We start from the raw sequence: 13424 nt of genomic DNA on the forward strand, positions 1-13424 counted from the left end.
TTACTATATCATCAGCAAATCGTAGCATCTTTATCTTTTCACCTTGTACTGTTACACCGAATCTAAATTGTTCTTTAACATCATTAACTGCTAGTTCCATGTAAAGATTAAAAAGTAACGGAGATAGGGAACATCCTTGTCGGACTCCCTTTCTTATTACGGCTTCTTTCTTATGTTCTTCAATTATTACTGTTGCTGTTTGGTTCCTGTACATGTTAGCAATTGCTCTTCTATCTCTGTATTTGAACCCTAATTTTTTAAAATGCTGAACATTTTATTCCAGTCTACGTTATCGAATGCCTTTTCTAGGTCTATAAACGCCAAGTATGTTGGTTTGTTTTTCTTTAATCTTCCTTCTACTATTAATCTGAGACCTAAAATTGCTTCCCTTGTCCCTATACTTTTCCTGAAACCAAATTGATCTTCTCCTAACACTTCTTCCACTCTCCTCTCAATTCTTCTGTATAGAATTCTAGTTAAGATTTTTGATGCATGACTAGTTAAACTAATTGTTCTGTATTCTTCACATTTATCTGCCCCTGCTTTCTTTGGTATCATGACTATAACACTTTTTTTGAAGTCTGACGGAAATTCCCCTTTTTCATAAATATTACACACCAGTTTGTATAATTTATCAATCGCTTCCTCACCTGCACTGCGCAGTAATTCTACAGGTATTCTGTCTATTCCAGTAGCCTTTCTGCCATTTAAATCTTTTAATGCTCTCTTAAATTCAGATCTCAGTATTGTTTCTCCCATTTCATCCTCCTCAACTTGCTCTTCTTCCTCTATAACACCATTTTCTAATTCATTTCCTCCGTATAACCCTTCAAGATATTCCACCCATCTATCGACTTTACCTTTCGTATTATATATTGGTGTACCATCTTTGTTTAACACATTATTAGATTTTAATTTATGTACCCCAAAAGTTTCCTTAACTTTCCTGTATGCTCCGTCTATTTTACCAATGTTCATTTCTCTTTCTACTTCTGAACACTTTTCTTTAATCCACTCTTCTTTTGCCAGTTTGCACTTCCTGTTTATAGCATTTCTTAATTGCCGATAGTTCCTTTTACTTTCTTCATCACTAGCATTCTTATATTTCCTATGTTCATCCATCAGCTGCAATATATCGTCTGTGACCTAAGGTTTTCTACTAGTTCTCTTTATTCCGCCTAAGTTTGCTTCTGCTGATTTAAGAATTTCCTTTTTAACATTCTCCCATTCTTCTTCTACATTTTCTACCTTATCTTTTTTACTCAGACCTCTTGCGATGTCCTCCTCAAAAATCTTCTTTACCTCCTCTTCCTCAAGCTTCTCTAAATTCCACTGATTCATCTGACACCTTTTCTTCAGGTTTTTAAACCCCAATCTACATTTCATTAACACCAAATTATGGTCGCTATCAATGTCTGCTCCTGGGTAAGTTTTGCAGTCAACGAGTTGATTTCTAAATCTTTACTTAACCATGATATAATCTATCTGATACCTTGCAGTATCGCCTGGCTTTTTCCAAGTGTATATTCTTCTATTATGATTTTTAAATTGGTGTGCTCAACGATATCCTCAAGATCGCAGTACCTGCATAGAGGAGACGCTCTCCTGCCAAATCGATGCAGGTAGGCTTCAAATTCGCCATGTCCAGAAAGGAGCTACCTCACCCAGTCCTCTCTGCATCAATTCTCGGAATTAATTTACTCGTCCATACACCAGTAGGTGAGATGTTCCAGGCCTCCTGCCACTCGGCCAGAAGTAAGTCTGATAAAGCTTATCTTGTGCATTCTACTAATACGTGCATTCCCGAGTATACTTATACTATAAGTGCAACACAAGTAAATGTAATGAACATTATGAGATGGACGTAGGTACCTGTTGAACGTAAGTGAATAATATACACTGTATCTTGGCATACAGATTATAATTCTCTACTTTGAACAGAACTGTTATTAATTAATAGAATGATTCGTAGCGAATAAAAGGAGTTAATTCTACGTTAACCGAACCTTTTAACTTTAACCTTTTAAGTAAAAAATATATGATAATATTAAATTGATCAATCAGTTAAATGATCAATTATTATGCTAGAACACTTACTAAAACCTAACATTGCTTATTATTATTATTATTATTAATAAATATGTATATATATATATATATATATATATATATATATATATATATATATATATATAAATATTATAACTATACAATATTATAACTAAATATTTTACAAAAAAGAAAAAATCTACAACTGAAGATGCAGGTTGCCGTGAAAGTGCTTTTGTAGAGATTATATGAAAAAATAAGGTGTCATTTTATTTTATTCAATTATGTATTTGGGTGGATCAAGTTGAATTTATTTTATACTATATTGAAATTATATTGATATTATAAAGTTGAAAAGATCAACTTTAGAAATATATATTTTGTAATTGAATGATATTGAGGGAAAAACTGTTGTTTAAAAGTTTTCAACCGATCATAATAATTGTGTTGTAAATTATTCCATATGAACTGGAAAATTTCATGAAGGTTTTTATTTCCTCATTTATAATTTAAACCATTTTATGATTTTTTTTAACAAATTAATACACTGAAAAGTTGTATAACCTATAATAAAAATTATCAAATTGCACTCTAAAAAGATTAAAACATTCACCCATATTTTATAGAACTTTCAAAATTTTACTTCATATTCAATATTAAATATTAAATAATTGAAAAATATATGTTGCTAAAAACATAATACCACTAGAAGCAATACCCTCTGAAAAAAAAAGAAAATATGAAAATACATTTAGGCAGCCTTCTATTTTTAAAAACTTTCAAATATGTGCTTTTCATTCAATTTTAACTGAACATATTAATAATTATTGATAAGTTTCAGGATGCATGATAACATTTATTTATCAATAACCTTGAGCATGAAGCAGAAGTAACTTTTCTTACATGATGTAGGAATGACATCATGTTTTATTTAAATTAATATTATTTATAATAGTTCTATCTACCTACAATGTTTTGTTTGACATTTTAGGGGATATTCTCTAGTTGTCTGCCTAAACACAAAAAAAGATCAGTGCATTGTAATCAAATTTAATTTTTAAGTTATTTATTATTATTCATAATGAATAATTTAAGAGAAAGTTGTAAAAAGTTTACCTCAGTTTTAGGTAGTTTTTGATCAAATCAGTCTTTTTTAGAACTTTACGTAGTTTTACAACTTTCACCATAAATTAAGGTATACCAAATTCAATTTAGAAAACACATACATTTTTAAATTTTAACATTTAAGCAGACTGAATTTTAGAAACTGTTATTTGATTAATTACATGTTATTTATTTATTTATTTATTTATCATACAAGTCAGTAGAACTATTGTAATTTATTATTTATCTAATTGATGTTTTCCATTTTATTTCAACCACCACATTTCATTTTATTCCAACCACTGTCAATTTGTTTTTTAATTATTGATAAAGTTGCGTATATTATGTTACTGTTAGTTTCTTACTGCATGAAGTTTTTAATAACTTAAAACTTAAGATAAATTGACTCATGGAAAGTGTTGAACCATAAAAGTAGAAATTACTGGATACCTAAAAAAACTCTTCTGCCTTTTCTTTTAAATCAATATTACTTTTGATGAAGTTAATAAATTTCTGTATTTTATTAAATAGGCAGCAAGTAAAATAAAAATGTTTTGTCACTGTTTCTAACAGTAATGGTATAATATATTAATAGTTATTTATTTACACATTTTGTAGCAATATGCAGTTTTTTAATGAATGAACTGTTTTGTCATGTTAATATTTGAAATCTGTACTTGTAATTTATTAATAATGTTAACTAACTACCAAAACACAATATATTTTGTTAAAGTTGCAAGTCATCAAATGCAGTAGATTTTTTATGAGGAAGTTGATACATATATTTATAACACTATAAAATTATTCTTAAAAGTTAAAAAATGCAAGAATCTACTATTTATAATTGACGTATACTGTGCCACACCTCTAGTATAGCACCATATTTTGACAAAAATATCTGTCAAATGTTTTAATTTATAAATAACTGAAACTTTCAGTAGTAACATTAAACTGGAATAGTTGGTTAATGTTCACGAACAAATACAAAAATTGAGAATTAATTGCAAAGTAGACTTTTAAAATAGAATTTCAGTTGGCCGATCCTCCTTCAGTAGTTACCAACAGTGCTACTGATGGCAACTCTCTGAAAAAGGTTAGGAACCCCCAAAACCTTTAGTATCATATTATATTAAATATATTTGATCTATGTTGTTTGTTCATTTACAAGTAATATTATTTTTGTTAAATTCGCATTTGCCATTAACAGTGATATTGATAACCCAGTTGTTTAACATACTGCTAATTCGCTCCAAAAGATTCTTACAAAGTAAAAGTTTCAGTACTTTCAGACTGGAAGGAATAATTAATTATCAGAAAGTATTTATTATGAAAAAGTAACTATGTCATTAATTAACTGAAAGTTGATCATTAATTATGTAATAATTTTAAATTATCATCATTTTGAATAATGTTGTTCATCAAACTTACTTAAAATACCAATGCTATGATAGAAAATAGTTTTTATATAATACCAGTATGCATAGATTGCATGAAATAATTTTATGCATACAGTCCATCTTTCTGTTTATATAAAGATACCTCTAAAGACGAGAACCTGCTTGAAAGTGCTCCTGTTCTGAAAAATGCTAAGACAGTATGTTGATCATAAATATGTTTTAGTAGTTGTATAAATTATTAAAAAAACATAAAATATGAGTAACAATACTCATGGCATATAGTAAAAGTTGATTAAAGAGTAGCAACAATCAAATAAGTTATAGAAGAACACCTTACATTCTGAGACAAGTGTACATTATTGACATAGGAAAAGATGAATTCAGTTGTTGAATTGAGATGTCAATTTTATCAGTATGTGAAAAAATGATGTATATCAGTATGTCACCTGGCTAGACAGTAATCTTATTCTATCATTTCTGTCCTTCATTCATTATTTTGATTAATTTATTCTCTTTAAGCTAATCAGTGCTGTTCTTCAGTAAATTGTGATGTGGTATTTTGTTAATTAACTGATCCGATTAATTATAGCAGTAATCATGTTCGATTCATTGTCAATTTTCTGTTTCATAAATTATATTCAATCATACATTCATTAAACAGTTTGATGAAACATAAGTCCATTGTGTAATATAACAAGCTCGGTTATTAGTTTGAAAGGTTTGACGAAAATTATACTTTATTTTTAAAATTTAATTTGAGTTTTATTTTTGAGTTAAAAAGCTTAAATTTAGAAGAGGGACGATAAGACCCAATAGATCTTTATTTTGGTTACAAATTTTTTTTTATAGACATAATATTTCCTGGTAAATGAAAATGTGAACTTATAATTGATGTTTTCTTTACACGTATAATCTTGTTGGCTAAAGTTGGCTGAAGTGATAATAACTTGCAACAAAAATAATAAAAAAATAAGTTTTAACTTTTTACTAGAGGAAGTTTGGAAGAAAGAGTTAAGAATCTGTAATCTATTAATAATAAAACACATAGATGGTTATTTCTAAATAAGAAAGCAAAGAAATTTTTATATTACCATTCCCATTATATTGATCGGCACCTTCGACTTAATGTTCAAAATTGGGTGCAACATATGGCAGTGTTTTAGAGCTTACTACATATTCTAGGATAATGTAATCTTATTAAAAATAATACATTTGTTTTATTTTTATTTTAGAATATAAAATAAACTCAGGACAGTACATTAGCCCCTTTCGAAAAAAAATCATTTACATCAAGTGACAGAAAGCAAGCACCGCTTTGCACTTTGCTTAAACTCAAAATCTTTATTACAAATGAATCTAAATATAATGAGAACATAGTAATTACTTTTACCAGGTAGGCAGAAAATTAGCTGAATCAAGAACTGAAGGAATGATATTCTATATTAGTGTTGGAATAGTCAGAAACATGTATCTATGTATTAATTAGTTGAATTAGCTTTACTTTACAAGCCCTTCAGTCCCATACTAGAGTTTTTATTGAGTTACCAGATAAGAAATGTAATTCAGAGACAGGTAAATAAGAAGGACATCCCCACCAAACCTCTCAAATGCCAAGATAAACATAATAGAGATATACCTTATCCTTTTAATTTATCTCCTAGCTGTGAAACTAAGATCCAAAAAACACCCTGAAACAGAAGAATTCAAAGTTGAAGGAAAGGGTTGAATAGTGAGAAAAAGAAAACCTACTCGCTAAAGGACTGAAAGAACAGTAAAAAAACCCAAAGGGATAAAAAGATAAACACAGGTTTGCTCCAAATCCCCTCGCTTACTCACTTACAATTCCTTGAGAGATTTACGTATGACTGAAAAAGCATATTAATGATTTTGCATTAACTAGCTTAAATATATCACAGATAAACTCATTCCTTTTCTTCCAGATACTTAAGAATCATCCAAGAAAATACTTGGCATTCTTAAGGAAAGGCCACACCCATCCCTAGAATTAGGTGGCACATGGAGGTATCAAAATGTACAACTCAACAGACTATATAAGACCAGATTATATGCTCTTGCTATTAGGATTTATGTAATCTGATATCACTAAATAATATAATTTTTTCTCATATTTATAGATTGTACAATATATTATAGATTATCATTACCAAAATGTTACTCCAATCTGCTGCATTTTACATAAATATACATAATTAATAAAGTATAATTACTTACTACTGTCATGGTAACTTAATATCTCATCATCTACAAGAAGGTTATTTTCTTTGATTTCCTCCACTTTTCAGTTACATGATTGTCTGCTTAAAATTTTTATCTTTTGCAACTGTTGAATTTATATAGAATTAATCAATTTACTAATTGTAATTAAATAATATAATATTTCTATTATCCCGCTGTTGATCAATCATAACAAAAACATTCATGAGTGACTAATTCTTTTTTTTTCTGGACGTGGTGATATTGCTACATAAGCTTGACGCTTGGGCGTGGGATATGGAAATGGAATATTGTAGCATATGAAAAATGTTATGTCTAACTGGGATTCAAACCTGGGACCTCCGGATGAAAAACCAAGATGCTACCACTCCATCACAGAGATTGGCATTTAATTAGATCACCAATCATTAAATTAGGTAGTGGTTATGGTAGTTCTGCCTCACTCAGGGCAAATCTCTCAACACCCCTCACCTAAACCTGTGTAACAAACACATCAATACTCACATACAAACAGTGGCAAGTAATAAATTGTTGCATATTAGATTACACTGATCAACAATGATTTTGTTAGATGAGAGTGAATAACTGATTCTTATATATATATAATCAGAATTTTTCTATCAGGCTTAATTTTTTTGTAATTACCAATCTTATTTTCAGGTAGTATATTATGCCTGAACTCCAAAGCATAGCATTTTGTTAATGCATTTTATTATAATATTTGTCAACTAAATAGCTTTTGTTTATTTATTGCAGTACCTTAATTGTTATCACATTGATTTGTTGGACATTAGTTATGTTTATTATTTACACACTAAATTAAATGAACAAGAATGTGACTCATTTTCCTATTTTCATCTTACAATAAACATATCTGCTCATTAGTTATTTTATATTTACTTGCAAATTGTCATACAGACTAGAAAAATATTTTTAATTCTCATTCAAATGAGAGTTCTCGTGTGTAACATGCAGCTACGTACTGGCTTTTGAATTTGCAGGTATATTTTGTTCACCAGAGTGTATGTTTATTAAATTAGTGCGTTTATAAAGTGTTAATTTTTAAACAATATTATTTATTATAATTTATTATTATATAATATAATAATGCCTTGTAGTTGCATTAATCATCCAAACAATTTCTGCTACTCTGTGGTGAGGTACTGTTGAAGTCTCGGAAAGAAATATAACTTCACTGATAAAAAAGTTGTATGAACTGTACTTTGGATATAAATTAGTTGATCAGATAAATCTTGGGCTCCTCATATTTGCTGTGCTTCCTTTGGTAACATTGTGGACTGGTTGGCTAAATGGATCTCGTCACATGCCATTTGCATTCCAATGGTTTGGAGAGAACCGAAGGATCACACCACAGACTGTTATTTTTGTATAATAAAGATACCTGGAATAGCAGCTAAAACTAGATGTACTGTTAAATACCCTGTAATCCCTCTGTCATGCGGCCAGTGCCACATAGCCAAGAGCTTCCAATTCCAGTACCACCAGAATCATGAAACTTAGATCTTGTGCTGACTTATTAGGCAATGAAGAAAGAGTTCCAAACTTTTTAGAAAATAGATTTACTGAGTCCCATTTAATTAATCAGTTAGAATTAAATGATCTGGTTCGTAATCTTAATTTATCAAAGAATCAAGCAGAAATATTGGCATCAAGACTGAATTAATGGCATCTTTTACAACCAAACACTAAAATAACTGCTTTCCATGACAAACGGTCAGAATTTGAACATTTCTTCTCTCAGTATGCAAACTTAATACACTGAATATAATGATGTGGACTCTTTACTGGAAGCTTTGGGAGATATGCACCATCCTGACGAATGACAGCTTTTTATTGACTCATCACAGCTTAGTTTTAAAGCTGTTCTACTTCACATTGGAAATAAATACCTATCAATACCATTAGCATATGCTGCTCACATAAAGGAGTCTTGTGAAAATACGAAACTTCTATTGAGCAGGATTCAGTATGAGAAATATTTATGGCATATTTGTGAAGATCTGAAAGCAATAGCAGTTTTACTTAGATACACTAAGTTCTGTAGCTTTTTGTGCAAGTGGGATAGCAGGGATAGGAAAACCCATTACATAAAAGAGTATTATAAGCCAAAGAGAGAGGTACTGACTGTAGGAAGAATATTGTTAGTCAGGCATTAGTAAAACCAGAAAAATTTCATCTTCCGTCACTACATATTAAGCTAAGTTTATTCAAAAATTTTGTTAAAGCAATGGATCATAATGATGCAGGGTTTCAGTTTCTATAAAACAAATTCCCTAATATAAGCGATGATAAAATAAAGAAAGGTACATTTGTTGGACCACAAATAAGAAAACTAATGAGTGATCTGGTGTTTGAAGAATGTTTGAATGACTTGGTGGAGGTTACTGCATGGAAATAATTTCAAAATTTGGTAAACAACTTCCTTGGAAATCATAAGATCAGTAACTACAGAGAACTTGTGAGTGAACTCCTTCAAAGCTACGAAGAACTTGGCTGTAGCATGTCACTCAAAATCCATTTCTTACATTCCCATTTAGATTTTTTCCATTGATAAACTGGATTTTTTTTTATCAGTATGAACAATGAGAACACTTTCACCAGTTGATATCTACAATTGAAACACGATACCAGGGAAAATGGAAACAAAAAATGTTAGCGGACAATTGTTTGAATCTAAAGAGGGATCTACCTACAGCAAATTACAGTAAAAATCCAAAAGAAATAGATTTTAGATAAGCACAATATGCATGTAATTTATTGTCATACTATGTTCACCATACACCTTTTGTTTCAAAAGAAATTTTGATTACGAAAAAACTGAGCCCAATAGAAAAAATGTATTAACATATCTGAAATCAACATAAAATGTACTATAAGAATCAGTCATTCACTCTCTCATTTAAAAACAAAAAATTAGATTTTGTTGACCAGTTAGTGTTATTTAATACATATGACTACTTTTTATTAATCATACGTTTGAAATTGTTTTTCTTTTTATTATTTTATTTATTTATGTGTGATAGTTTATTTCGGACCCCATGTATATTGGCACCTAAGGCACGTGCCCTTCCAGTCACTCTAGCTTTGCCACTAAGTTAGGTTCATTTGGCTTGTACAACATTTTTTAATACATCAACCTGTTACTGCTATTTAAATAATATTATTTCCATTTTGTGATTTTTTAATGATAAACCGAGCCAATCTGAACTATTAATTTATCTTTTATTAAACTGAGCTTTTCTCAAAGCTCAATTAGCTGTTAGTGAAACAGAATGCAGCTTCAAAAAAGAAATACAATGAGCAATGAGTGCGATAGTCTATGATAATTTTGAATTTCATTTATTTGTTGAATTGAAAAAATAAAAATATACTGATGTCAAAAACCTTATTATCTTAATAGTGGTAGCCACTGTAATTGAAATTCAAAGGTTATGTCCACCAACACATACACAAACCATAAGATACTTATTTAAAATGGGTTGTTTTTAGTTTTTGTTGAAAAGAGAACAAACATAAATTTGTAATAAATTATTATCATGTGTAATATAAATCAATTACTTTTTGTCAGATAAAGAAGACAAATATTGACTTTTGTGTTGGAAAGATACCAATGACATAACAATGCTACCTACCCTGTATGGCAAGATTATACAAACAATTAGGTGTTTAAAGAAAGGGAGTAGTAAAGGATGTGAGAAAACCTAATAATATAATAAATGTGATGTGCAAGTATAACAACAAATCAATGTATGATGTTGGTAAGAGCTGGCCAGTATATATCATTGTATGGCTTCACAAGAAAATCCCTCAAGCAGTGGAGAAATGTTTTTTCTGGCTACTTGAAATGGTATTGTTAATGCTTAAATATTCTTCAACATAATCAATGACAAAACAAAGTATGGCAATGACGACAGTTCAGGAAGGAATTAATAAAGCAGCTAATTGGAAATACAAATAAACGAGGAAGACCATAAGACTTAGAAGACAACGAAAGATTAAATTGTAAACTACATCTGCTGATCCCTCTGAAAACTGGTAAAGCGAAAGACTGTACAGTATACAGTGACATGAATGCTGGTGGAGTAAGAAAACACTGTAAATTTTACTGCAAAACCTGTCAAAAAGAACCGGATCTTCATGCAGGACTATGTTTTGAAAAGATACTGCAAATAAATTAGAACTAAAAAAAAGATTTTAAATGTATCTTGTAGGCTATACCATATTTAATTTACTTAAAAAAGTTAATAATAAAGTTAGTTACCATATAATTGAGAATAGGTCAAAAAGTTCATTTATAAATAAATAATATTGCTAATTTTTGCATATCAATAAACAATACTTCTAATGGAATACATTTTCTTATTTATAAATTAAATATCACATTTCATGTCATAATAAACTAAACAATTCAGAACTAGTGGTGCATGAAAGTCAAAATGGCAGCAGAGCCTGTGCAGAAAAAACTGTGTCCAGCCAGACTGGCCATCAGAACTAAAAGCTCACACGGAAAATATCCAGACCTAGCTGGGAGAAGGATGTGACCAGCGAGACTAGCAATTAGAGTGCAAAGGGTTAATACATCTCTAGATTAATCTTCTGTTCCTTGTAGCCTCCTCTATTGGGTCTGTTCTCTCTAAATTCTTTCAAATTCTTTTTGATGTTGTCTAGCAGGCAATGTTGCGGTCATCTTGGACATCCAGGTGGGTGAACTGAAAATCATTGATACCATGACTTACTCTGGCTTAAGCTACATGACCTATCCATGCTCATCAGAGGTCAATAGGTCCCATGACTATGCTGTTGCAAACATACTGTTTTATATCCCTTGACATACATTGTGAATATACCAACATATACAACCCATTCCCATGATTATTTCTATTACTAATCTGTTACAATATCATTCATATTTAAACTGGCCCAGCATTACTAAATTGCATTCCTTTATGACCAGAATTATTCTTTTTCACCATAGACAAGCAAAGTCTAAGGAAGTAGCAGTTATAAATTTCTCTGGGCTGTAAAGTAATATACAAATGGTTGTTTAATAATTTCTAGGGAGACACTAGCTAAGAGATATGTAGATATGTCATTAGAACAAGTTTTTAAGATAGAAAAATAAGCTGTCAGACCATTATCTGGTGCTATTTAGTATGAGCTATATTTAGAAATATTTTACCAATATTTGGAAAATTTTAATATGTTAACTTATTCTTGGGTTTATATTTAGAAATTTGCAATCTACAAAAAAGAGTAGTTCCTAATAATAACAACATCCAACAAATCAGACAACAGAACTGTTTTCATTTAACTCGAAACAATACTTTGTCAACATTACAAGAAAGGACATTATTTAGCTTCCATTGTCGATTTTAATAAGTTGCCGAATCATTTGAAAAATCTTCCAATTTATTTAAAACATAAAAAAAAATTTATTTTGTAGAAACACTATACTATGACAATGAAATTTGAAATAATACTAATTTTAAAAAGAACAAAAATGATTTTTCTGGATCTTGTTCAACATGTTCTTAATATGTGTTCAAAATAATTTTCAATAGTGTCTTCCAAATGATGAATTATTTTGCAATAGTTTTTTATATTCCTATTACATTATTTATTATATTCCTTTACATTATTTCTAGAGTTTGTATTTAAATCATTAATATGGACGTTAATCACATCTGTTTCTTATCTTAAAATTTGTTTTTATATTTATAATTTATTTTGCATTGATGTGATATTTATAATGTATTATTATATACAATCAGAATAAAATTTATTTATTAATACAATCTGCAAGTATATTTTTGAATGTGAATCAATAAGCAATGCAATCTTTTAATGCAGGATAAGATACGAATATAAAGGTAGCACAAATAATTTCGTGTTTGTGGAAACAATTTAAAAATTTGAATATGAAACTAAGCTGTCTGCATTGATATCAGAGTTCACAAAAGAAAATTTATGCTGATAACATTTACAATACACTTAAAATAACGCAGTGGTTCTCAAAGTGTGCTCCTTGGCACACTTTTCTTTTTTTTCCTGTTTAGCCTCCAGTAACTACCATTCAGATAATACTGAGAGGATGAATGAGGATGATAAGTATGAGTGTAGTCTTTTACATTCTCAGTTCGACCATTCCTGAGATGTGTGGTTAACTGAAACCCAACCACCAAAGAACACTGGTATCCATGATCTAGTATTCAAATCCGTGTAAAAATAACTGGCTTTACTAGGACTTGAACACTGGAACTCTCGACTTCCAAATCAGCTGATTTGGGAAGACGCGTTCACCACAAGACCAACCCGGTGGGTTGCTCCTTGGCACCCTGGGGAGCTGCAACTTCCTTACAGGATCACTGTGAAATATTACATATTTTTTTATTTCCAATCTCAATTCAGTGAAATGGGATGTGACATCTAGGAGATGTCACTTTTTTATGATCTAAAATGTGTTTTATTTAATTTTACTTAACCCTTGCAAAAATTATTGGCTATTTCACAAGTGTACTTGCTGGAATTTTACATATGGCATCGAGAATCGGATAAGTTTGGGAACCACTAAAATAATAGATAATACCGACAATATTTAAAAAAAATATTATGTAACAA

The sequence above is a fragment of the Lycorma delicatula genome, chromosome 9 (genome assembly GCF_047948215.1).
Source record: "Lycorma delicatula isolate Av1 chromosome 9, ASM4794821v1, whole genome shotgun sequence".
Taxonomy (NCBI): Eukaryota; Metazoa; Arthropoda; class Insecta; order Hemiptera; family Fulgoridae; genus Lycorma; species Lycorma delicatula.